At 47.9% G+C, this 27,010-nt stretch overlaps 1 protein-coding gene across 5 annotated transcripts in view; it reads left to right on the top strand.

The window, feature by feature from the left end:
- LOC144600483 (neurite extension and migration factor-like) overlaps nucleotides 1–27,010 on the top strand; it is a 302,375-nt gene that overhangs the window by 8,515 nt on the left and 266,850 nt on the right. For 4 of the 5 annotated variants that reach the window (XM_078412114.1, XM_078412115.1, XM_078412119.1 and 1 more), the window contains exon 1: nucleotides 17,003–17,249. The exons of the other annotated variant lie outside the window; for it this stretch is intronic. The gene's annotated coding sequence lies outside the window, so the exon portion shown is untranslated. Of the gene's footprint in view, nucleotides 1–17,002; nucleotides 17,250–27,010 lie in introns of those variants that run through there. 5 annotated transcript variants of the gene reach the window in all.

Raw genomic sequence — 27,010 nt, 5'->3', positions numbered from 1 at the left:
AATGTTCATACCACTGAGCTGCATTGAATTCTCCAACTTTACATAGTTCCTCTGTCCCTCTCTTCCCCTCCCCCTTCCCAGTTCTCCCTCTATTTTCCTGTCTCCACCTATATCCTTCCTTTGTCCCGCCCCCCTGACATCAGTCTGAAGAAGAGTCTCGACCAAACGTCACCCATTCCTTCTCTCCTGAGGTGCTGCCTGACCTGCTGAGTTACTCCAGCATTTTGTGAATAAATACCTTCGATTTGTACCAGCATCTGCAGTTATATTCCTACACTTACTCATATTTTATTGCTTATTAACTCATAACTACATGTATTTGTATAAGTACATGTATAAGTATTTGTTTTGATTATGACAGTTTGCAGATCAGTGAAGATGTCATCCTTGTTAGCTGAGAGGAAGGTGACCATGCGGCAGGCAATCAGTAATATTTAATCAGGGGGAAAGTAGAACTAGTCGGAGAACTACGATGGAGGAGGGATGGAGAGAGAGGGAAAGCAAGGGCTACTTGAAGTTAGAGAAGTCAATGTTCATACCACTGGGGTGTAAGCTACCCGTGAAATATGAGGTGCTGTTCCCCCATTTTGTGCCAAGCCCCTCTCTGACAGCAGAGGAGGCCCAGGACAGAAAGGTCAGCACGAAAATGGGACGAGGAGCGAAAGTGTTTAGCAACCGGGAGATCACATAGGCCTAGGCAGACCGAGCAGAGATGTTCAGCTAAACGATCGTCGGGCCTGGTCTTGCCGATATATAGGAGTCCACACCTGGAACAGTGGATACAGTAGATGAGGTTGGAGGAGGTGCAAGTGAACCTCTGCCTCACCTGAAAGGACTGTTGGGGCACCCCATCAGCCGGCGCACGCCACACATGATCCTCCAACATTATTGCCATCTCCAATGGGATCCCACCACTAGACACTTCTGCCCATCTCCACCCCTTTCCGCCTTCCACAGAGACCGTTCCCTCCGCAACGCCCTGGTTAACTCATTCTTTCCCACCCAAACCACCCCCTCCCCAGGTACTATCACCTGCAACTGCAGGAGTTGCAACACCTGCCCCTACACCTCCACCCTCGACTCCATCCAAGGACCCCAACAGTCCTTTCAGGTGAGGCAGAGGTTCACCTGCACCTCCTAGTGTACAACATCTACTGTATCCGCTGTTCCAGGTTGGACTGTATATCGGCGAGACCAAGTGCAGGCTCGTTGATCACTTTGCTGAACACCTCCGCTCGGTTCCCCTAGGGCCTAGGCCTACCTGATCTCCTGGTTGCTAAATACTTTAGCTCCCCTTCCCATTCCCACACTGACCTTTCTGTCCTGGGCCTCCTCCACTGTCAGAGTGCGACCCAGCACAAATTGGAGGAACTGTACCTCGTATTTCACTTGGGCAGCTTACAACCCACCGGTATGAAATTTGATTTCTTGAATTTCAAGTAACCCTTGTTTCCCCTCTCCCTCCGTCCCTCCTAGTTCTCCAACTAGTTCTACTGACCTCCTGATTGTATTATTGATTGTGTGCCGTGTTGTACCCTTCCCCTCAGCTAACAATGAACCATTCTACATTTCCTTATCATCAATAGACAATAGACAATAGACAATAGACAATAGGTGCAGGAGTAGGCCATTCAGCCCTTCGAGCCAGCACCGCCATTCAATGCGATCATGGCTGATCACTCTCAATCAGTACCCCGTTCCTGCCTTCTCCCCATACCCCCTCACTCCGCTATCCTTAAGAGCTCTATCCAGCTCTCTCTTGAAAGCATCCAACGAACTGGCCTCCACTGCCTTCTGAGGCAGAGAATTCCACACCTTCACCACCCTCTGACTGAAAAAGTTCTTCCTCATCTCCGTTCTAAATGGCCTACCCCTTATTCTCAAACTGTGGCCCCTTGTTCTGGACTCCCCCAACATTGGGAACATGTTATCTGCCTCTAATGTGTCCAATCCCCTAATTATCTTATATGTTTCAATAAGATCCCCCCTCATCCTTCTAAATTCCAGTGTATACAAGCCCAATCGCTCCAGCCTTTCAACATACGACAGCCTTTCATCTGCTTTGATCTGACTTTACACCATATCTCTAGACTCCTTCTCCTCTGACTCTCGGTCTGAGGAAGGATCTGGACCCAAAACGTCACCCATTCCTTCTCTCCAGAGATGCTGCCTGTCCCACTGAGTTACTCCAGCATTTTGTGTCTATCTTTGGTGTAAACCAGCATCTACAGTTCCTTCCTACACAAGATGTCTTCCTTTTTCCCTAACCATAGCTTCCCCTCCACTACAGTTGATGGGAATCCCAAATATACTTCTGATTCCTCTTATTCCTCTTCTTTCTACCTGGAACAAAAGGATCCATTTGTCCTCACCTTCCAGCCCACCGGACTCCACAGTCAAACAGTACAGAAACAGGTCTTTCATCCAAACTTGCCCATGCTGACCAAGATGTCCCGTCTAACTTAGTCCCACCTGCCTGTGTTTGACCTATATCCCTCTACCTTTCCTATCCATGTACCTGTCCAAATATCCTTTAAATGTTGTTCTTGCATTTGCCAGGGGAAGTAATTATTCAACTATGTCCTCTGGCAAAAATCTATCAAAGGATCATACCAGATAACTTCCACAACCTTCAACATGATAACCAGAAACATTGCCTCATCCTCTCCACTTTCAGCATTTGTCCGCAATAGTAATTAATTCTTCCAATCTCCACCAACAGCTGTTCCCCTTTGCCCATTACCTTTCTAACTAATTATCCTTTTCCCCTTCCGCTTCCATCAGTCAGTGATCCAAACTAACCTTTTAGGTGAAAGAATGATTCACTTGCACTTCCAATCTCAAGTACAACTTTTGTTGTTCATCTTGTGCTCTCATCTATAGTGGAGAAATTGAGTGATCACTTCTTTGCTGATCACCTCCGTTCAGTCCGCAAGGATGCCCTTGAATTTTCCAACCCACTCTGACTGGTGTTTTTGTCTTTAGCCTCTTAAGCTGTTCAAACAAGCTGGAGGAACACCACCTCTTCTATCTCTGCACATTACAGCTATTGGGACTGAATTCACTATTCAGATAACTGTTCTACCTTGGTAAAGGTCATTGATCTGTAATATTAACTCCGTTTTTGCTACTTCTCTACTGGCCAGATCTTGAACAATAATGAGATGGAGTACGAGGCAGATAGAGAACATAATAACATTATGGTGAGATAATGACGTTTCCCACAAAGTCAGCAACATGAAGGAACTAGTCATTGACTTTCAGGGAACGAGGTGCTGTACCTGCCCCAGTCAGCATTGATGGTGCTGGTTGAGAGCCTCTAGTTCATAAGTGTACATATCATCAACAACTTGTCTTGGACCATCCACTTGGAAGCTATGGCCAAGAAAGCACACCAACACCTCTACTTGATCCAATGACTCTTACCAACTTCTACAGATGCACCACAGAAAGTATCCTATCACAACATGGTTTGGTCACAGCTCTGTCTAGACCACGAGAAATTCCAGAGGCCGTGCGTGTTGCCCAGTCTATCTCACAAACTGCCCTCCCATCCATCGGCTCCATCTTACTTCACGCTGCCTCAGAAAAGCAGCCAACAGATTCAAGGACAATTTTGACCTAAGTCAGTCTCCCCCTTTCCCCTCTCGTGTAGTTACAAAAGCTTGAAACACTTGCCACCAGAATTAGGAACAGCTTCATGGCTACTGTTATAAGACTACTGAACAGATAACAGTGGTCCTCCCATCAGCTAGGATGTAGTCCCTATCTTCCAACTTAGCTCCTTGTGGACCGTGCATTTTTTTTCTGCACTTTCTCTGTAACTCTAATATTATGAATGCTTCTTCCTCTGGTATTTTTTCTCTTTGCATTACTGTTGCACTTGATACGGCTCGATTGTATTCAAGTGTTGTATTATTTGACCAGACAGCACGCAAACAAAGCTGCCAGGGGTTATGGGGCAAAGGCAGGAGAATGGGGTTGAGAGGGAAGGATAGATCAGTCGTGATTGAATGGCGGAGCAGATCCGCTCCTATAACTTATGAACATTTCACTGCATCTCAGTACACATGCCAATAATAACAAACCAATAAACAGACACTGTGTGGAAATAGGAACCTCAGCTCAACAGGTCCATGACAAACATTATCAACCCACTTACATTAATCTGACATTAATCCAAAGTTTTTATTTTCCCCACATTTGACTGTGCCTGAACTCCTCTGTCAGTGGATCATCAACTTCCTGACAGACAGGAAGCAGCATGTGAGGCTGGTAAAGCACACCTCAGACCCTCAGCATAGGAGCACCGCAAGGCTGCGTACTCTCCCCCCTCCTTTACTCTTTCTACACCCACAACTGCACCTCCACAGACTCCTCGGTCAAGCTCCTCAAGTTTGCGGATGACACAACCCAGATTGGACTGCTCCAGGATGGGGAGGAATCTGCCTACAGATGGGAAGTGACACAGCTGGCATCCTGGTGCCATCGCAACAACCTGGAGCTCAATGCTCTTAAGACAGTGGAACTGATTGTAGACTTTAGGAGAGCTCCCCCTCCCCTCCCCCCACTCACCATCAACAACACCATAGTCACATCTGTGGAGTCATTTAGGTTCCTTGGAACCGTCATCTCCAGGGACCTTAAATGGGGGGCCACCATCGACTCCATAGTCAAAAAGGCCCAACAGAGGATGTACTTCCTGCGGCAACTGAGAAAACACAATCTGCCACAGGCAATGATGGTCCAATTCTATACTGCCATAGTAGAGTCTGTCTTCACCTTCTCCATCATGGTCTGGTTTGGCTCAGCCACCAAGAACGACATCCGGAGGCTGCAGCGTATCGTTCGATCAGTTCGATCAGTTGTTGGCTGCAACCTTCCCCCCCGTTGATGAACTGTACACTGCAAGGGCCAGGAAGCAAGCGGGCAAGATCATCTCTGACCCCTCTCACCCTGGCCACAAAATCTTTGAAGCACTTCCCTCGGGAAGGCGACTCCGGACTGTCAAAGCAGCCACAGCCAGACATAAAAACAGCTTTTTTTCCGCGAGTAGTAACTCTACTCAATAACCAAACTCTGTAGTCTCCTTTTGCTCTGGTTTATTTCACTCATATGTTTAAACGGTAAGGTTGTATTCTTAATGTTTTAATGTTTTATGCTTTATTCTTAATTGTTTACTGAATGTTCGTGTTGTTACTTGCAAGCTGAGCACCAAGGCACATTCCTTGTATGTGTGCATACTTGGCCAACAAACTTATTAATTCATTCATTCTCATCAATTCCCTAAAACAAAATTATATTGGAGAAGGTGTGTAGATAGACCTCTACACTATTTAGACTCGGGGCATCTTACAATGTCCAATTGACATACTAAACTGCACACCTTTGAGATATACGAAGAATCAGAAGCATCTGGAGATATTCACCTGGTCACAGAAAGGACATGCAAACTCCGTACAGATAACATGGCAGATGCAGTTTAATGTGGATAAGTGTGAGGTTATCCACTTTGGTGGTAAGAATAGGAAGGCAGAGTATTATCTGAATGGTGTCAAGTTAGGAAAAGGGAACGTACAACGAGATCTGGGTGTCCTTGTGCATCAGTCACTGAAAGGAAGCATGCAGGTACAGCAGGCAGTGAAGAAAGCCAATGGAATGTTGGCCTTCATAACAAGGGGAGTTGAGTATAGGAGCAAAGAGGTCCTTCTGCAGTTGTACAGGGCCCTAGTGAGACCGCACCTGGAGTACTGTGTGCAGTTTTGGTCTCCAAATTTGAGGAAGGATAGTCTTGCTATTGAGGGCGTGCAGCGTAGGTTTATTAGGTTAATTCCCGGAATGGCGGGACTGTCTTATGTTGAAAGACTGGAGCGACTAGGCTTGTATACATTGGAATTTAGAAGGATGAGGGGGGATCTTATTATTAAGGGGTTGGACACGTTAGAAGCAGGAAACATGTTCCCAATGTTGGGGGAGTCTAGAACAAGGGGCTACAGTTTAAGAATAAGGGGTAGGCCATTTAGAACTGAGATGAGGAAAAACTTTTTCAGTCAGAGAGTTGTGAATCTGTGGAATTCTCTACCTCAGAAGGAAGTGGAGGCCTCTCTGAATGCATTCAAGAGAGAGCTAGATAGAGCTCTTAAGGATAGCGGAGCCAGGGGGTATGGGGAGAAGGCAGGAACGGGGTACTGATTGAGAATGATCAGCCATGATCACATTGAATGGCGCTGCTGGCTCGAAGGGCCGAATGGCCTCCTCCTGCACCTATTGTCTATTGTCTATAACACTGGAGATCAGTGTGGAATCTGGGGCAGTGGAGCTTCGACACAACAGCTTCACTGGGTGCACCATCCTGAGCATTCTGTGTCTCACAGTTGTATTGTTTTCTCCCTCCCGTCTATTGTCATTACTGTATGTTTCTTTCAACTTGCATCTCCTCCAACAGTTGCAATGAACAAATCTTCGTGGCCCTCTCTCAGTTGGCACCACAATGTGTGTGTTGGCGGTGTGAATTTGGAGAGGATGTTTTGTCTTGTTGGAGAATCTAGAACTAAGGTTGCAGTTTAAAAATAAGAGGTTACCCATTTAAAACAGAAATGATGTGAATTCTTATATTTGAGGGTCATGAGTCCTTGGAGCTCTTTCCCGAGGGGCAAAGGAAGCAGAGTTTTGAATATTGTTAAGGAAGAGATATATAGATTCCTGATAAACAAGCAGATAAAAGAATACCAGGAATATGTGGGAATGTAGATATGAGGTTACGGCCAAGATCTTTTTGAATGGCAGGGAAACTTACAAATAGTCCCTTCCTGCTGCAATGTACATTTATGTCATCAATTTCCTCTTGATCTCCACACTATCACAAACATTCCCATTATTTTCTCTTCCTCATATCTCTCCATCTCGGCAAATATAACCAAGCAACTTTCCAATTTCCTCAACTCCAATTAAAGATTATTGACCTGAAAGGGTCTGAAGAAGGGTCTTGACCTGAAACGTCACCCATTCCTTCTATCCAGAGATGCTGCCTGTCCCACTGAATTACTCCAGCATTTTGTGTCTATCTTTGACCCGGAAGGTTAACTCTGTTAAGACACAAGGAACTGTAGTTGCTGGAATCTTGAGTAAACAGAAAGTGCAGTAGGAACTCAACAGGTCAGGCAGAACCTGTGGAGGGAATGGGCAGATGATGTTTTGGGAAAGACTGGGCTGGTTTTCCCTTGAGTGAAGGAGGCTGTGGAGTGACCTGATAGAAGTATATAAGATTAAGGAAAGCAAATGTTAAAATTATTTTCCAGCAATAGGAGTACCAAAAACAAGAATGCATTGTTTTAATGTGAGAGTTACGAGATTTTAAGAGGATCTTAGGTGTATGTTAGGTGTATGTTAATACATCTTAGTTGTATACATCTTAGAGGATCTTAGTTGTGCCTGCTGTGACCTTTTGATCTCTCTGGGCTCTATGCTCCTTCGCTCCTGCCTGGCATGGCACTGAAGTACTTGGCTGCGAGACTGCTCCAGCTCAACAACCACTCCACTCCGCCATGCATCTCTGCCATCATCAACCACGGACTTCTACGACCACCCAAATACATCCACAGAGGCTACGGTCACAAGTTTGTCTACTCCCAGACCGGTCACTCCATCCCTGCACTCTAGTCAGCTGATCGGACTTCCACTCGTCCATTACGTCATCGCAACAACGCACACGAGCGTGCCCCCTGTCTACAAGCCCTGGCTAAATCACCCGTGTCCATCCACACCACACAAAGCAACATGAAGCTCACTCTGCTCAACATCCGGTCCCTCAACAATAAAAGCCTCATTCTGAATGACTTCATCCTGGAAAATAAACTGGACTTCCTCTGTCTGACAGAAACCTGGCAACAACCTCTGGATTACCTCTCACTCAACCTCACTACACCCAACGGATACTCCTACATCAATAAACCACGCTCGGAAGGCCGAGGTGGTGGGATTGCCGTAATTCACCGACAGGACTTCAAGATCAACCTCATCTCCATCTCATCTGCTCCTTCATTTGAACACCTGGCTTTCAAACTCTCTGGCCACACAAAATTAGTCATGGCAGTTGTCTACCGCCCTCCCAAACCACACCCATCATTCCTTTCTGACTTCTCTGACTTTCTGACCCAGTTCTGTTCTCTCTCCCCCTCAATCCTCCTCCTCGGTGATTTCATCATCCATATGGACTCCACTGACTCCACAATAACCGCTGACTTCACTGAAATACTCAACTGCTTTAACCTCACTCAACACGTCAATTTTCCCACCCATAACCGTGGACACATTCCGGACCTTGTCTGCTCCACTGGACTAAATCTACATCACCTCTCTGGCTCCGACCCCACCCTCTCTGATCACTTAGCCATCACCATGTCCGTCAACATTCCCACCCCAGCTCCAAAGCAAAAACGCAAAATCAACTTCCGCAAGCTGAACTCTGTTTCACCTACCTCGCTCTCATCCTCCCTCTCTGAAATAATGTTCATCTCTCCCTTCGTTGACCTCCACAGCCCCTCTGACCTCACTGACTACTACAACCGCACTCTCTCCTCCTGCCTCGACCAGCTTGCACCTATAAAAACCAAAACAGTTTCCTTCACCCACTCTGCTCCCTGGTTTACCCCTGAACTCCGCGTGATGAAAACTCATGCCCGCCAACTTGAAAGACTCCGCAACAAAACAGGTCTCACAATTCACTCCCAAGCCTACAAAGACCACATACAGCACTATAAAGATGCCCTCTCCCGTGCCCACTCCACCTACTACTCTCAAATAATTCACTCTGGCTCCGGAAACCCAAAAACACTCTTCTCTACAATAAACAAACTCCTCAGCCCCCTGGACACCATCTCCCAATCATTCACAGTTGACAAATGCACCACTTTCCTTTCATTCTTCCAAAGCAAAATAGACAACATCTACAGCACCTTAACCACCAACGCACCTGCTCCCCCTCAAACCACCTGCCCCCCCTTATCCTGTCAGCCCCTGCCTCAGTTCTCCCCAATCTCCACCATCGACCTCTCTGACCTCTTCACAGGAATAAAAACTGCCACCTGCTCTCTGGACCCCATCCCCTCCAGCTTTGTCAAGGCCTGCCTTCCTGCTCTCTCTCCACTTATCACTGCAACAATAAAATCCTCCCTGTCCACTGGCATCGTCCCGCCATCCCTCAAAATCGCTGCTGTCACCCCCATTCTGAAAAAACCTGGTCTAAACCCTGACACCCCAAACAACTTCAGACCAATCTCCAACCTACCCTTTCTGTCCAAAGTTTTGGAACGTGCTGTAGCTTCCCAACTCAAATACCACCTCTCTACCAATAACCTGTATGAAACTTTCCAATCCGGATTCCGCTCAAACCACTGTACTGAAACTGCGCTCCTCAAAATCACAAACGACATTCTCCTCTCCTCCGACGCTGGCAACCTCAACATCCTCATCCTACTTGACCTCAGCGCCGCCTTTGACACCATAAATCACTCCATTCTCCTCACCCGACTTGAAACCTCACTTAACATCACCGGCACAGCCCTATCCTGGTTCAAATCTTACCTCTCTGACAGACACCAGTTCATCTCCATTAACAACTGTAAATCCCCCACCGCTCCTCTCCCCCAAGGTGTCCCCCAAGGCTCAGTCCTTGGCTCCCTCCTCTTCATCCTCTACCTGTTCCCCCTTGGTCAATTAATCCGCCGTCATGGTCTCAACTTCCACTGCTTCGCCGATGATATCCAGCTCCTCATCTCCACCAAGTCAATCTCCCCCACCACACACTCTACACTGACAAACTGCATCACTGAAATAAAATCTTGGCTTCAATCAAACTTCCTCAAACTCAATTGCAACAAATCTGAAATCATCATCATTGGTCCAAAAACGCTCACCAAATCCACCCAAAACTTCATCCTCAACATTGATGGTCTCCCAGTATCCACCTCACCTCACATCCGGAATCTTGGAATCATCCTTGATCAAACCCTCTCCTTCGACAAACACATCAAACACATCACAAAGACAGCCTTCTTCCACCTCAAAAACATTGCCCGTCTCCGTCCATCCCTCTCAACCACAGCTGCAGAAACCCTCATCCACGCCTTCATCACCTCCCGTCTGGACTACTGCAACAGCCTCCTCTATGGCGCACCCTCAAAAATCATCAATAAACTTCAATACATTCAAAACTCCGCTGCCCGTCTACTCACACACACCTCGATCCGTGACCATATCACCCCCGTCCTTTATAAACTCCTCTGGCTCCCCATCCCCCAGAGAATCCAGTACAAAATCCTCCTCATAACATACAAAGCCCTCCATAACCTGGCCCCATCCTACCTGACCGACCTCCTCCACAGGCACACTCCCACCTGCACCCTCCGCTCTGCCGCTGCCAATCTCCTATCCCCCCACATCCGGACCAAACTCAGATCCTGGGGGGACAGGGATTTCTCCATCGCTGCTCCCACCCTATGGAACTCACTACCCCAAACCGTTAGAGACTCCTCCACACTCACCACATTCAAAACATCACTGAAGTCTCACCTGTTCAGTACTGCCTTCAACCACTGAAGGTCACCTCACCTTCTGTCTCCTTTCTCTGTTCATTTATTTATTTACTTATTTATCTATTTATTCATTTCCCTATGTTCTCAAAATCTCTGTAAAGCGTCTTTGAGTATATGAAAAGCGCTATATAAATAAAATGCATTATTATTATTATTATTATGTTCTTCACACACAGTGGTTGATATGTTGAGGGTGCTGCCAGAGGTGCTGGCAGAATTAGTTAAAAATTACAGTGTTTTAGAGGTGTTTCGGTAGACAAATAGGCCAGGCGAGGAAGAATGTGACCGATACAGGCAATTGGGATTAGTACAGAGGTTGATAAGGTCAGCATTGACAGGCTGGGAGGAGGGCCTGTTTCTGTGCTGTACAACTCCATCAGGCTATTGAACACTACCACCTCCATCCCAAACTACAAGCTGTCTTGAATGTACCAGGGACTTGGGGTGTCGTTTTTTTGTCTTTGCACTATGTTGTTTTTTTAAAAATATATTGAAAGTATTTTTGTTGTTTATTGTGGTGTTTACGGAGCACTACGTTTACATATCTGTTGTGCTGCTGCAAACAAAAATGTCATTGTTCTGCTTCGGGACATGACAAGAACTCCTGACTCTTGAGATGCATCATGACTTGGTATATCCAGTATTTTGAAGTTTCTTTTATTTATTTCACTTCACTGAGTCTGCCTCCTTATTTTGTGCAAGTCTACTGTTTTATATATCCATCTTTTGTAATCAATGCAGAAACATAGAAAAATAGGTACAGGAGGCCATTTGGCCCTTCCAGCCAGCACCGCCGTTCAATATGATCATGGCTGATCATCTAAAATCAATACCCCGTTCCTGCTTTTTCCCCATATCCCTTGATTCCATTAGCTCTAAGAGCTAAATCTAACTCCCTCTTGAAAACATCCAGTGAATTGGCCTCCACTGCCTTCTGTTGCAGAGAATTCCGCAGATTCACAACTCTCTGGGTGAAAAAGTTTTTCCTCATCTCAGTCCTAAATGGCCTACCCCTTATTCTTAAACTGTGACCCCTGGTTCTGGACTCCCCCAACATCTGGACCATTTTCCCTGCATCTAGCCTGTCCAATCGTTTAAGAATTTTATATGTTTCTATAAGACCCCCTCTCATCCTTCTAAATTCCAGTGATTACAAGCCCAGTCGATCCATTCTTTCATCATATGTCAGTCCCGCCATCCCGGGAATTAACCTTGTGACTACGCTGCACTCCCTCAATAGCAAGAATGTCCTTCCTCAAATTAGGAGTCCAAAATTGCACACAATACACCAAGTGCAGTCTCACCAGGACCCTGTGCAACTGCAGTAGGACCTCCTTGCTCCTAAACTCAAATCCTCTCGCAATGAAGGCCAATATGCCATTGGCTTTCTTCGCTGCCTGCTTACTTTCGGTGACTGATGTACAAGCACACCCAGGTCTCGTTACACCTCCCCTTTTCCTAATTTGACACCATTCAGATAATAATCTGCCTTCCTGTTTTTGCCACCTAAGTGGATAACCTCACATTTATCCACATTATTCTGCATCTGCCATGCATCTGCCCACTCACCCAACCTATCCAAGTCACCCTGCAGCCTCATAGCATCCTCCTCGCAGCTCACACTGCCACCCAGCTTTGTGTCATCCGCAAACTTGGAGATGTCACATTTAATTCCCTCGTCTAAATCGTTTATATATATTATAAATAACTGGGGTCCCAGCACCGAGTTTTGCGGCACCTCACTAGTCACTGCCTGCCATTCTGCAAAGGACCCGTTAATTCCTACTCTTTGCTTCCTGTCTGCCAACCAGTTCTCTATCCATGTCAATACCCTACCCCCAATACCATGTGCCCTAATTTTGCACACTAATCTCTTGTGTGGGACCTTGTCAAATCCTTTTTGAAAGTCCAGATACACCACACCCACTGGCTCTCCCTTATCCATTCTACTTGTTATATCCTCAAAAAATTCCAGAAGATTAGTCAAGCATGATTTCCCCTTCATAAATCCATGCTAACTTTGAGCGATCCTGTCACTGCTTTCCAAATTCGCTACTGTAACATCTTTGTAGTGTAAGAAAATAACTGCAGATGCTGGTACAAATCGAAGTTATTTATTTTCTGAGTTCATTTACACCAGTGAAGATGTTATACACAAAATGCTGGAGTAACTCAGCGGGTCAGGCAGCATCTCAGGAGAGAAGGAATGGGTGATGTTTCGGGTCGAGACCTTTCTTCAGACTGTAACATCTTTAGTAATCAACTCCAGCATCTTCCCCACTACCGATGTGAGGCTAACTGGTCTATAATTCCCTGCTTTCTCTCTCCCTCCTTTCTTAAAAAGTGGGGTTACATTGACTACCCTCCAGTCCACAGAAACTGATCCAGAGTCGAGTGAACATTGGAAAATGATCACCAATGCATCCACGATTTCTAGGGCCACCTCCTTGAGTACTCTGAGATGCAGACCATCAGGCCCTGGGGATTTATCTGCCTTCAGTCCCAACAGTTTACCTAACACCATTTCCTGACTAATGTGGATTCCCTTCTGTCCTCCCTCCCACTAAATCCTCAGTCCCCTAGTATTTCTGGGAGATTGTTTGTGTCTCCCTTAGTGAAGACAGAACCAAAGTTTCTGACCGTTTCTGACTGTAAGGGTTCTATTTTTGTCTTCACTAACCTTTTCCTCTTCACATATCTAAAGAAGCTTTTACAGTCAGTTTTTATATTTCCCACAAGCTTTCTTTCATGCTCTTTTTCCCCCCTCTTAATAAACCCCTTTGAAACTCCTCTGTTGAGTTCTAAATTTCTCCCAGTCCTCTGGTTTGCCGCTTCTTCTGGCCAATTTATATGCCTCTTCCTTGGCTTTAACACTGTCCTTGACTTCCCTCGTCAGCCACAGTTGAGTCGCCTTCCCAGTTTTATTTTTTCACCAGACAGGGATGAACAATTTCTGGAGTTCATCCATGCAGTCTTTAAATCTTCACCATTGCATCTCCACTGTCAACCCTTTAAGTATAATTTGCCAGTCTATCCCAGCCAATTTCCGTCTCATACCTTCAAAGCTTCCTTTATTCAAGTTCAGGACCCTAGTCTCTGAATTAACCGTCACTCTCCATCCTAATGCAGAATTCTACCAATGTTATGGTCACTGTTGCCCAAGGGGCTTTGCACAACAAGATTGTTAACTAGGTATGTAGGTTAATTGGCTGGGTAAATGTAAAAATTGTCCCTAGTGGGTGTAGGATAGTGTTAATGTGCGGGGATCGCTGGGCGGCACGGACTTGGAGGGCCGAATAGGCCTGTTTCCGGCTGTATAGATATGATATGATATGATAATCCTTCCTCATTACACAATACCCAGTCTAGGATGGCCTGCCCTCTAGTCGGTTCTTCTACATATTGATCTAAAAAACCATCCCGTATACATTCCAGAAATCCTCCTCCTCAGCACTGTTACTAATTTGGTTGGTCCAATCTATATGTAGATTAAAGTCACCCATGATAACCGTTGTACCTTTGCTACACGCATCCCTAATTTCCTGCTTGATGCTATCCCCAACCTCCCTACTGCTGTTTGCTGGTCTGTATACCACTCCAACAAGCGTTTTCTGCCCTTGGCTATTTCGCAGTTCTACCCATACCGATTCTACAGCATCCAAGCTAATGTCTCTCCTTGCTATTGCATTAATCTCCTCTTTAACCTGCAATGCCACCCCACCTCCTCTTCCTTTCTGTCTATCCTTCCTGAATATGGAATACACCTGCATGTTTAGCTCCCAGCCTTGGTCACCCTGGAGCCATGTCTCCATAATTCCAACTATATCATATTCCTGAACTACTAACTGTGCATTCAATTCATCCACCTTATTACGAATGCTCCTCGCATTAAGGCACAAAGCTTTCAGGTTATCTCCCTTCTACCTTTTGCTTCTGACCTCCTTTTATGGCCCTCTGTCTCCTTGCATTGGCTCCCATCCCCCGCCCTTTTAGTTTAAACGTGACCTTTCCTAAACGTGACACTCTCTTTCCCGTTAACTGCACGCATACGCTTCCACGTTATTGGCGGGGGGGGGGGGGGCAGAGAGGGAGGGGGGGGCAGATAGGGAGGGGGGGCAGATAGGGAGGGGGGGCAGAGAGGGAGGGGGGGGCAGAGAGAGAGGGGGCAGAGAGAGGGGGGGACAGAGAGAGAGGGGGCAGAGAGGGAGGGGGGGCAGAGAGGGAGGGGGGCAGAGGGTGGGGGGCAGAGTGGGAGGGGGCAGAAAGAGAGGGGGCAGAGAGAGAGGGGGCAGAGAGAGAGGGGGCAGAGAGGGGGTTATAGAGAGGGGGTGGGGGGTAGAGAGAGGAGAGGGTGGGGGGTAGTGAGAGGAGAGGGCGGGGGGTAGAGAGAGGAGAGGGTGGGGGGTAGAGAGAGGAGAGGGTGGGGGTAGAGAGACGAGAGGGTGGGGGGTAGAGAGAGGAGGGGGTGGGGGTAGAGAGAGGGGGTGGGGGTAGAGAGAGGAGAGGGCGGTAGAGAGAGGAGGGGGCTAGAGAGAGGGGAGGGGGGTAGAGGGTAGAGAGGGGAGGGTGGAGAGGGGAGGGTAGAGGGAGAGAGGGAGAGAGGGAAGGGTAGAGAGGGGAGGGTAGAGAGGGTAGAGTAGAGAGGGTAGAGAGGGGAGGGTAGAGGGGGAGGGTAGAGAGGGGAGGGTAGAGAGGGGAGAGGGGGTAGAGAGGGTAGGGGGTAGAGTGAGGAGGGGGGTAGAGAGAGGGGGGTAAAGAGGAGAGGGGGTAGAGAGAGGAGAGGGGGCGGTAGAGAGGGGAGGGGGTAGAGGGGGGTCGAGAGGGGAGGGGGGAGGGGAGGAAGAAGAGAGAGGGGAGGGTAGAGAGGGGAAGAGAGGGTGGGGCAAAGAGAGAGGGTGGGGGTGGAGAGAGGGTGGGGGTGGAGAGAGGGTGGGGGGAAGAGGGAGGGTGGGGGGAAGAGGGAGGGTAGGGGAAGAGAGAGGAAGAGGGTGGCAGAGAGAGGGGGGTGGCGGAGAGAGGAGGGGGCAGAGAGAGGAGGGGGCAGAGAGAGGAGGGGGCAGAGAGAGGAGGGTGGCAGAGAGAGGAGAGGGCAGAGAGAGGAGGGGGCAGAGAGAGGAGGGGGCAGAGAGAGGAGGGGGCAGAGAGAGGAGGGGGCAGAGAGAGGAGGGTGGCAGAGAGAGGAGAGGGCAGAGAGAGGAGGGGGCAGAGAGAGGAGGGGGCAGAGAGAGGAGAGGGCAGAGAGAGGAGGGGGCAGAGAGAGGAGGGGGCAGAGAGAGGAGGGGGCAGAGAGAGGGGGGTGGCGGAGAGAGGAGGGGGCAGAGAGAGGAGGGGGCAGAGAGAGGAGGGGGCAGAGAGAGGAGGGGGCAGAGAGAGGAGAGGGCAGAGAGAGGAGGGGGCAGAGAGAGGAGGGGGCAGAGAGAGGAGGGTGGCAGAGAGAGGAGAGGGCAGAGAGAGGAGGGGGCAGAGAGAGGAGGGGGCAGAGAGAGGAGGGGGCAGAAAGAGGAGGGTGGCAGAGAGAGGGGGGTAGAGAGGAGAGAAGGGGGGAACAGAGAGGGTGGGCTGGGGAGAGGGTGTGGGGGGGGGAGAGATTGATGGGGAGATGGGGAGAGAGAGGGGGTGGGAGAGAGAGGGGAGGTAGAGAGGATTGAGGGGGGAGAGGAGAGAGCCAGGGCGCGCGCACGCATGCATGCAGGCGGCACAATGGGCCGGGGGCGCGCGCTTGTGCGCGGGACTGAGGGGAGACACGGACGCGCGCACCAGGCAGTCGGGAGCGCGCATACCAGGTCGTCGGGAGCGCATACCAGGTCGTCGGGAGCGCGCACCCAGGTTGTCGGGAGCGCGCATCCAGGCCGTCGGGAGCGCGCATCCAGGTTGTCGGGATCGCGCATCCAGGCCGTCGGGAGCGCGCATCCAGGGCATCGGGAGCGGCGGCGGCGGCGGCAGCGCAGCGCTGGAGACAATGGCACTGGGCTGCATCTGATGTCCAGCGGGAGGGGAAGGGAAGGGAAGGGACGGGACAAACAAACATCCCTCCCTCCCTCCGCAGCACAGGGAACACCTCACCCGCAGACAGACAGACAGACAGACAGACCCCCACACCCACACCCCACCACAAACTCCAGCCCCCCCCCCCCCTCCCCTCCCCTCCCCTCCCCTCCCCTGCAATGTTCAATGTAAAAATCAAACCCGAGGGCAATGGATTAAATAGCACCTTTGCAAACCGGCTCACAGATTGTTAGTCCCCTCTCCCTCCCCACCCTCTCGCTATTTCTCTCTCTCTCTCTCTCTCTCTCTCTCTCTCTCTCTCTCTCTCTCTCTCTCTCTATTCTGCGTGTATTTGGCGCCGTGCAGAGGGGAAAGATGTAAGAAAGGAAGGAGGGGGGGTGTGTGTAGAAGGAAAGGGGAGGGGGGCGAGGTTTGGAGAAAAAGCCGTGGCTGCATCAGAGAGAGAGAGAGAGAGAGAGAGGGAGGGAGGGAGAGGGAGAGGGAAGGAAGCGCGACACCTGCACTGCTGGGGAAAGCAGGCGAGGAAGCAGACAATCCTGGATCGTGGACAGTGCCAGTGCCCCAGGCCTTGCCCCCCTCACAGCCCCCCTCCCCAAACTCTGCGCCCTGGCCCTGGCCCTGCCAGCGGCAATGCTGCATTCGGATCTACAGGTATGGCAGCTCTCTTCTGCTTTGCAATGTCTGTGTAACTCTCTGCGGTCCCTGTGTTTGACCCCCCCATCCCATCCCATCCCCACCCACCCCAATCCCCACAACCCCCCCTAATCCCCACCCACCCCCTAATCCCCACAACCCCCCCTTAATCCCCACAACCCCCCCTCCAATCCTCCCACCCCCAATCTCTCCCCCATCCCCTCCTCTCCCCTCTACTCTCCCTTGCTGCATTTAACATTGTAGCAATCTTTGTTAAAGCGGATGGATCGGAAGGTGTGCGTTCAGGCCTGCGAGCGTGCGAATATGCCAATTGTGGCATTCTGAGAGTGCTTGAAACCGCACGTTAAAATGCAGCAGATTTCGCTGTCGAAAGGCTCCCGGTTTATGAGCGATTAATTTGCAACTGCAGCATGTGTGTGTGTTACATTTGCATTGGTTGTGCAGTGGATGGCCAACGGCAGAGTGGAAGGGGGTGAGAGGAAGGGGAGAAGAAGGGGGAAACATTGGTACATATTCCCCTGCAAATTGTAGTCTGTAATGTCTGTAATGCTGTAGTCTGTAATGGAGTTTTAATGTGAGATCTGGGAATAGACAATAAATCTGCATATGTCTGATTTATTAGGCCATTAATGAATATCAGTTTGCTAAGAAAATGTTTTCAGAAATAGTGACAACCATTCTAATTAAATTAAAAACACCCCATTGTATTTTTTGCTATCTTATTCCTATTGCTGCAGATTGGGGGAGGGGAGAACCCAAGAATGACAGGTTACTGTAGTTGCATAGAAGGTCCACAAAAATCTTGTAAGTGTTTTTTTTAATGTATGGACAGGCAGTCATTAATTTTAAGATCGAGGAAAGATCATAGTTGTCTACAATTGGAGACAAAGACCAAAAATTTTGCAGATTTATGTGGTACCCTTTAATTTTGCATAAGAGTCATGCCAGATGTTCGAGAGTTGTTTACTATATCCTCTGGATATGCAGTAGTTTTGATTCTTAAAAATTCATAGCTTTCAGTTACACTAAATACTATTCTACCATTGACTTTCCATTGTATGGAACTGTGGATGGTGAAGTAATACTTTTCTGGAGAGGTAGAATTTCTGCATTTGTGGGGAGATGAATTATTTTTTTCCTAGTGCCTTCAAATTAAATCCACTGCAATTAACTGGATTTTTTGGAACAAAATAGAAAAATTACGGAAAATTCTGTCTTGCAAAAGATTTTACTTTGAAGCTTTTTCCTCTAGTCACCATTCCTATTGTGCTGTTGAGATTTATTAGGCACACCTTGATTTTTGAACTTGTTCTTTTGGAAGGCTTAAAAGTTTCATCAGTATAAATTAAGACATTGCTGCACGAGATTGTGTTGTCCAATAAGCTGTTACAAAATAATAATTTGAACAGATTTTCTTCCTGCATATTTGGAAATGTTGCCTTGTGGACAATTGTTACAATATGGAGATGGAAGATGGATTGAATTTAATTTTAAATTTAAATTACGTAAGGTCAAAATACCTGTTGAAGATTAGCAGTTGTATCAAGTGCTTTGAATGGAAACTAAAGTGAAGTATGGTCCAGTGATTGTGGTGAGCATGTGCTGGGAGGGGAGAGGATGGTGGGGGAGGGGGGGGGAGAGGAGAGGAGAGGATGGTGGGGGGGGGGGGGAGGAGAGGTGAGGATGGTGGGGGGGGGGGGGAGGAGAGGATGGTGGGGGGGGGAGGAGAGGATGGTGGGGGGGAGAGGATGGTGGGGGGGGAGAGGAGAGGATGGTGGGGGAGAGGAGGATGGTGGGGGGGAGAGGATGGTGGGGGGGAGAGGATGGTGGGGGAGGGGAGAGGATGGTGGGGGAGAGGAGAGGATGGTGGGGGAGAGGAGAGGATGGTGGGGGGGGAGGAGAGGATGGTGGGGGGGGGGGGAGGAGAGGATGGTGGGGGGGGAGGAGAGGATGGTGGGGGGGAGAGGATGGTGGGGGGGGAGAGGAGAGGATGGTGGGGGAGAGGAGGATGGTGGGGGGGAGAGGATGGTGGGGGAGGGGAGAGGATGGTGGGGGAGAGGAGAGGATGGTGGGGGGGGGAGAGGATGGTGGGGGGGGGAGAGGATGGTGGGGGGGGGGAGAGGATGGTGGGGGGGGGGAGAGGATGGTGGGGGGGGAGAGAATGGTGGGGGGGGGAGAGGATGGTGGGGGGGGGGAGGATGGTGGGGGGGAGAGGATGGTGGGGGGGGGAGAGGATGGTGAGGGGGGGGAGAGGATGGTGAGGGGGGGGAGAGGATGGTGGGGGGGAGAAGATGGTGGGGGGGAGAAGATGGTGGGGGGGAGAGGAAGGTGGGGGGGGAGAGGATGGTGAGGGGAGGGAGAGAATGGTAGGGGAGGGAGAGAATGGTGGGGGGGGAGAGGATGGTGGGGGGGGGAGAGGATGGTGGGGGGGAGAGGATGGTGGGGGGAGAATGGGGGGTGGGGAGGGAGATGGAGGACGGAGGGGGAGGGGACAAGCCTCCTCACCACCTTCCCTACCCCCTCCACTCCCCCCACCCCCTCCACTCTCCCCCGCTAACGATGATTTAATGTGCAATGTATTGAAATGACATTGGATATTTGAAAGCTGTCAGATGCAAATTCCTGTGCATCTTTCTCTCCAACAGCATCTTCCATGTGAATTGTTGAATTCTATTTATACAATATGCCACATTGTTTGAAGTTGATTCTGCTTATAAAAGTTCCTTAAACCATTTCTTTATTTGTGCCTTATTGTGTGATGTGGTCCCTTGGGACTGGGTGGAACACTGAGGGTTAAGATGGGCTTGTGTAATGGAGGCCACAACAGGGGAAGCTTGGTGGCATGGGTACAGGGAAGACAAGCCACTGGAAGGTGGGATGAAGCATAAATCTGCTGTGCTGCATTCAGTGTTATTTTTATTCCGTATCAGGCGTATTTAAATGAGCAATGTGTAAAACCTTTAGAGATTTGGAATGACATACTTGCTGGCAGTTAGTGCTTCGCTCAATCCACCATGGGCTACCTGATCTCCTGGGGGCCAAACACTTTAACTCCCCTTCGCATTCCCACGCTAACCTTTCCGTCCTGGGACTCCTCCACTGTCACAGTGAGGCCAAATGCAAATTGGAGGAACAACACCTCTAATTTTGCTTGGGCAGTTTACAACCCAGCGGTATGCATATTGATTTCTCTATCTTCAAGTAACACTTGGATCCCCTCTCTCTCCAGCCCTCCATATAAGATTGGACACATTAGAGGCAGGAAACATGTTTCCAATGTTGGGGGAGTTCAGAACAAGGGGCCACAGTTTAAGATTAAGGGGTAGGCCATTTAGAACTGAGATGAGGAAAAAAAAATTCAGTCAGAGTTGTGAATCTGTGGAATTCTCTGCCTCAGAAGGCAGTGGAGGCCAATTCTCTGAATGTATGCAAGAGAGAGCTAGATAGAGCTCTTAAGGATAGCGGAGTTAGGGGGTATGGGGAGAAGGCAGGAACGGGGTACTGATTGAGAATGATCAGCCATGATCACATTGAATGGCGGTGCTGGCTCGAAGGGCCGAATGGCCTCCTCCTGCACCTATTGTTTATTGTCTATTGTCTGTCGCCCCTAGTCATCGCACTAGGTTCACTGTCGTCCTGTTGAGTTTCACTGTCTATATAATTTGTTATCACCCAGCCCACAGCCAACAATGGGCCATTGTGAGCTCCACCTTTCCTTAATCATCATTACTTTCTGCATATATTTCATTAATTTGTTCTATATCTCTCTATATCACCGTGTATATCTCTCATTTTGAGAGTATCCTGACCCACAGTCTGAAGAAAGGTCTCAACCCAAAAAGTTACCTATTCCTTCTCTCCAGAGATGCTGCCTGACCTGCTGAATTACTCCAGCTTGTTGTGTCTATCTTCAATTAGTTTGAGGGTTTGCTTAGCTGTTTATGGAATTTTGATATGAAAGTTTAATGTAAGACAACTAATTTATCTTGCATTCTACTCTCCTCACCCCACAATCTCTTGTGACATATTGATTCCCTCCCTGCAATGTTCATGACTCATGAGTGACCTGGTGCTCTCTGGCTCCTTGGTGAAGTGGTCATTCTTCAAGTGGAGCATCGAAACAAACGTTGTGTTGTGTCCATCTACTGAAATAAAAGTCTGTCCGGTGCAAAGTACCTTTCAATGCTTGTAGGATCTTGCACCATGGATGGACCACCCTCGAACAAGAGGAAGATCAAACGCAGTTGCCTGCTTTGCCCCTGCCTTCATCCCTCCTCCTGCCACAGATCTTGGGTCTGATACGAGTATTCCTTTTTTATGCCTTGTCAGCAGTTGTCTTCCCAGCTGGGTTGCGAGGCGTGTCGAAGGTTGGGAACTGGAAATGCCTTGCCTGCGTTAATTTTGAGAATAACGTTTCTTAATTCACTGGCCCACTGCACATATTCGCACAATTGCAAGAGTGCCAGCAAGCCTCTGCCCTCACCATTTCTAGAAAGCACTCTTTATCGCGCAGGAAGAAACTGCAGATGCTGGTTTACACTGAAGATAGACACAAAACGCTGGAGTAACTCAGCGGGACAGGCAGCATCACTGCATAGAAGGAATGGGTGATGTTTCGAGTCAAGACCCTTCTTTATTAATACTTGTATGTCATCCTGAAAAAATGTGAAGCAGAGAAATCAAGAAAGACTGCGCTTGAAGCGGGTGGTATGAGCAAGAGAGAGTCATGAAATTCCTGCTGTTTCCCTTGTGAATCCCCTGTGATCTGTGAACATGTTGTTCCTGAGGGTTGGGGGGAGATGGTGATGTGTGTGAGTGGCTTTTGGAGGTAAAGGGTAGTCCAAGCCCCTTTTCCAGCTCTGAAATATTTTCAATTAAAATGTGATTCATCTGAGACAACTGGACAGCAAATGTGCGTAAGCTTGCACAGTAAAAGGGCATAGGCCCTCTCTCTGTGCTTGGAGATTCAACATTTAAATGTGCCGCACGGTGCGCAGCGGTAAAGTTGCTGCCTTACAGCGGATGCAGCGCTGGAGACCCGCTGGAGATCCTGACTACGGGTGCTGTCTGTACGGAGTTTGTACGTTCTCCCCGTGACCTGCGTGGACTCTCTCCGAGATCTTCGGTTTCCTCCCACACTCTACAGACGTACAGGTTTGTAGGTTAATTCGCTTGATAAATGTAAAAATTGTCCCTAATGGGTGTAGGATAGTGTTAATGTGCGGGAATCGCTGGTCGGCGCGGACCCGGTGGGCCAAAGGGCCTGTTTCCGCGCTGCATCTCTAAACTAAACAAAACTTGCTTGCTTGCTGGTATCTGTGTGGAGGTTGCATACAGCTGATTGACACCTCGTGTATTAAGCCACGCTGGCTTGTAACTAAACAACTATAAACATGTTGCTCAGGGCCAATACTCGAGGAGCATTCTTTCATTTAGTTATCTTAACACTTTCAAAAATCCTTGCCTCGCCTCATCTTATATTTTCTCTGTTAGAATGTGGAAATGAGAAAATAAAATTGTCTGGGAAGTCATCTTTTTCACAATCCACTTGACCTCAGGCCACTTCGTAAAACATGGGCGCTATTTGTTTTAAGTTTATTCCGAGTTAATATTCTGCACACTGGGGAGAGAGCTGGTCCCTGGGATAGTTCTTTTGTAAAGATCTGGCATCGGCTCTCTCTCTGTGCTTGGAGAGTCTACATTTAAATTAGCAATAAAATGCCGCCCAAAACGATGCCACTTTAGAAGTTTCAGAATGGCGAATGCTGTATAGTGGAGACAGATAATGCATCCAGCAAGGTAGCTGAGACATCGTGTATGGACTTTTGTCTTTCTGCCTTGCTAGCTATTTCGCACACGGTTGGCCTAAATGATAAATGCCTTTGAAAATGAAGTGTATACTCTGTATTCCAGTGCGTTTCCTACATCCCTCAGAATGACTAAGTACATGTAATTACAAGGTTTATTGGATAATGTTCCGGTGTGAGACCCTGGCTAATTTTCTCGCTGCCTAACCTGGAGATGTCAGGGCCACTGTGACTGACTGCAGCTAACTTAGCAGGGATTGACCCTGGGAGTCTGCGTGGCTCAGCCAGTCACTGGACAAACTCACTGACTCATCAAGTAATCATGCAGTGCTTTATTTTCCAGGATAAAGATTGCTGTGGGGGAAGAGTAGAAACATGGGGCGAATAATTGGCTTCTTCAGAGAGCTGGCCTCGCTATTGGTGGGCAAAAGGAGGCCTCCTGTGCTCTGTAAGTCTAATTCAAAGGGAGCTGGGTCATTGTGATCTATGAGCCCGTTTATGTTGTCCTCGGCTGTGCTGTGATGACAGCATTGAAGTGGTATTTTTGCTTTGATTTGCCCTCAATTATAGAACTTTAGATTCTGGGTCTCCTCCTCCCTGGAACATTGCAGCCACTATAACAATCCTAATGGAAGAAGATTAAACCCGTTCTCCACTTTGTATTCCCTGGCAACACAAGCTGACATTCCAAAGAGAATGCAAGAAGTGTTATCTTGAATTTATTTGTAACGATCATACTTTAATGCTAGCTGCATTAGCAAAATGCTTTATACACAAAACATAATTTGATTTGATTTTTTTCTCTGACCGCATTCTGATTTCCTGCACTCCCCCGTTAACTTTTGAAAATGTTTAATTTGATAAAGTAGCATTGTTTCACTTTTTCTAATTCTAGTATATCAAGTTTACACCTGGGAAATTCGAGTTAAACCATGACCAATCTTCATTGGCAATGATTTTTCACAGCTATTGATCCAGCTTTTTGTTGATAACCTTCTTCACAGAGCAGTGAAATTGTCAATGTATTTTGGCTTGTGGACAGGTGCAATGAGCAGGAAAGACCTCTGTGATGAATGGAAGGATCTTTATCAAGTGTTGAATTTGTGTTCATGGCAGCTTCAGAATAATGAATGACCACGAGAGTGTATGAAGATGTGTGCTGGAAACTTGTACCTTGTATCATAAAAGCAAAACAGAAGGAGGCCATTGTGTCAGCTCATAAGGGGAGCAATCCCATTAGTTCCATCCCCCCTCTCCTTTTTTCTGACCACACCTGCAAAGAAGGCTCTCGTCCAGCATTTTGTGTCTAATGAAGAAAGCAAATGGCATGTTGGCCTTCATAGCGAGAGGATTTGTGTTTAGGAGCAAGGAGGTCCTACTGCAGTTGTACAGGGCCCTGGTGAGACCACACCTGGAGTATTGTGAGCAGTTTTGGTCTCCTAATTTGAGGGAGAACATTCGTGGTATTGAGGGAGTGCAGTGTCGGTTCACCAGATTAATTCCCGGTATGGCGGGACTGACATATGATGAAAGAATGGGTCGACTGGGCTTATATCCACAGGAATTTAGAAGGATGAGAGGGATCTTATAGAAACATGTAAAATTCTCAAGGGATTGGACAGGCTAGACGAAGGAAAAATGTTCCCGATGTTGGGGGAGTCCAGAACCAGGGGTCACAGTTTAAGAATAAGGGATAGGCCGTTTAGGACCGAGATGAGGAAAAACCATTTTCACCCAGAGAGTTGTGAATTGAGAGGCCAATTCAATAAATGTTTTCAAGAGAGAGTTAGATATAGCTTTTGAGGCTAGTGGAATCAAGGGATATGGGGAGAAAGCAGGGACGGGGTGATCAGCCATGGCCTAATCCTGCACCTATTTTCTATGTTTCTGTTTCATTCATACCTCTTTTATTCACTACATTAGTGACACTAAGGGGTAATTTACAGGAACTAATTACAAATCAGCACATCTTTGGGATGTGGAAGGTAACCCACATGGTCATAAACAGAACATGCAAGCACCACATGGGCAACATGTGAGGTCAGGATCAAACCCATCTTTCTTACAATCATGTGTCTCAAACCTGTATTTCCCAATAAATAAACTTGACTCTCACTGCAATTAAACTGCAACTCTATCTCATAGCAACCCAGCTCAGCCTTGCTTCTGTTAACTCTAGATGGAGTAATTCCATGCTCTTTGCCTTATGAGTAAATCATGTACACCTGAATCACATCAGAACAAAATGTTAAGATAATACCACACTGGTCCCAGTCATTGGAAACAGCCCAGGAAATTCTGTGCCATGATATTTTCAAATAAACAACATTGAAATTCTGAGTGAAATATAGCCACCTGAATTTGTCTTTTCAATTTGCTTCAGAATATTTTTCATATATTGACACAGTTTTTTTCCATGGAACCAGTTTATATACTAATTTCTGATCCCATGAGGCAAACCATCATGCTTTTTAGTTCTCATAATGTGTGGCCTAGCTATAGTCTTGTTGGATAGTGCTTCACGACCGAATAAAATAACACTTTTTTGTTCAGAAATAAATCCTTACAGCTTCATGGTTTATTTTCCGGTTCTTGTTAGGATTTATGTTCGACCAATACATTTAAAACAAACCTGACTGCTGGTGCAAGTACGGTTGTGTGTTAAAGGCATCCGTCCGGTGGAACCATCCCTGCTTTTGTGCAGTGTGTGGGACAAGGTCATAAGTGAGAGGAGCAGAATTAGGACATTCGGCCCATCAAGCCTACTCCTCCATTCAAAACATGGCTGATCTATCTCTCCCTCCTAACCCCATTCTCCTGCCTTCTCCCCGCAACCTCTGACATCCGTACCCGAATGTCCGATGCAAGGTAGGTGAAATGCAATGAATGGGCAAGCTCTGCAAAACTTGTTCAGTAATATTGACAAATTCAGGGTGACTGAATTAGTCATGTGCTCACTAAAGATGCTGAAGAAATCTGGGGAAAGAACAGAATGGAATCTTTTTACCATGTCCTCAGGAAATGCTGGAGTAACTCAGCGGGGCAGGCAGCATCTGTGGATGGAAGCAATGGGTGACGTTTCGGGTCGAGGCCCTTCTGAATGATGATTGCCCAATCTATTTTGATGCTGTTCTTTGAAAAATGTAATCCATGCTATGTAGTTCTGGAGGAGTTTTGTAAGGCCACATATGGAGTATTGTGTGCAATTCTGATCGCCTCATTATGGGAAGGATGTTGTGACCTTAGGAGAGGGTGCAAAAGAGGTTTACCAGAATGCTGCCTAGATTTGAGGGCATTAGTTATCAGGAGGGTTGGACAAACTTGGATCATTTTCTCTGGAGCGTTGGCAGGGGAAGATCTGATGGAACTATATAAAATTATGAGAGGCATAGAGGAGTGGGGTGGAGGCAGGTACCATAGTGGCGTGGAAGAGGCATTTAGATAGGCGCCTGGATATGCAGGAACTGGAACGATATGGATCATGTGCAGGCGGAGATTGGCTTAACTTGCCATCATGTTTGGCCCTGACATTGTGGGCTGAAGTGCCCTTTTCTGTGCTGTACTGTTCTGTGAGGAGAATGTTAAGGATCAGGGGAGTGAGTTCCAGGAGAAATGGCCTGTGGCCTGCTTACCTTTTGAAGATGTCCATGTAGTTGGTTTAATGGTTCATAAGAGAGCACCCAGCAAACAAGAGGGTCGGCACGGTGGCGCAGTGGTAGAGTTGTTGCCGTACAGCGAATGCAGCGCCGGAGACCCGGGTTCGATCCCGACTACGGGTGCTGTCTGTACGGAGTTTGTATGTTCTCCCCGTGACCTGCGGGGTTTTCTCTGAGATCTTCGGTTTCCTCCCACACTCCAAAGACGTTCAGGTATGTAGATTAATTGGCTTGGTAAATGTAAAAATTGTCCCTAGTGGGTATAGGATAATGTTAATATGCGGGGATCACTGGT

The sequence above is a fragment of the Rhinoraja longicauda genome, chromosome 15, assembly GCF_053455715.1.
Source record: "Rhinoraja longicauda isolate Sanriku21f chromosome 15, sRhiLon1.1, whole genome shotgun sequence".
In the NCBI taxonomy this organism is placed as follows: Eukaryota; Metazoa; Chordata; class Chondrichthyes; order Rajiformes; family Arhynchobatidae; genus Rhinoraja; species Rhinoraja longicauda.
Note: the sequence above shows the minus strand (reverse complement) of the source record. Positions and strands in the feature narration are given on the sequence as shown.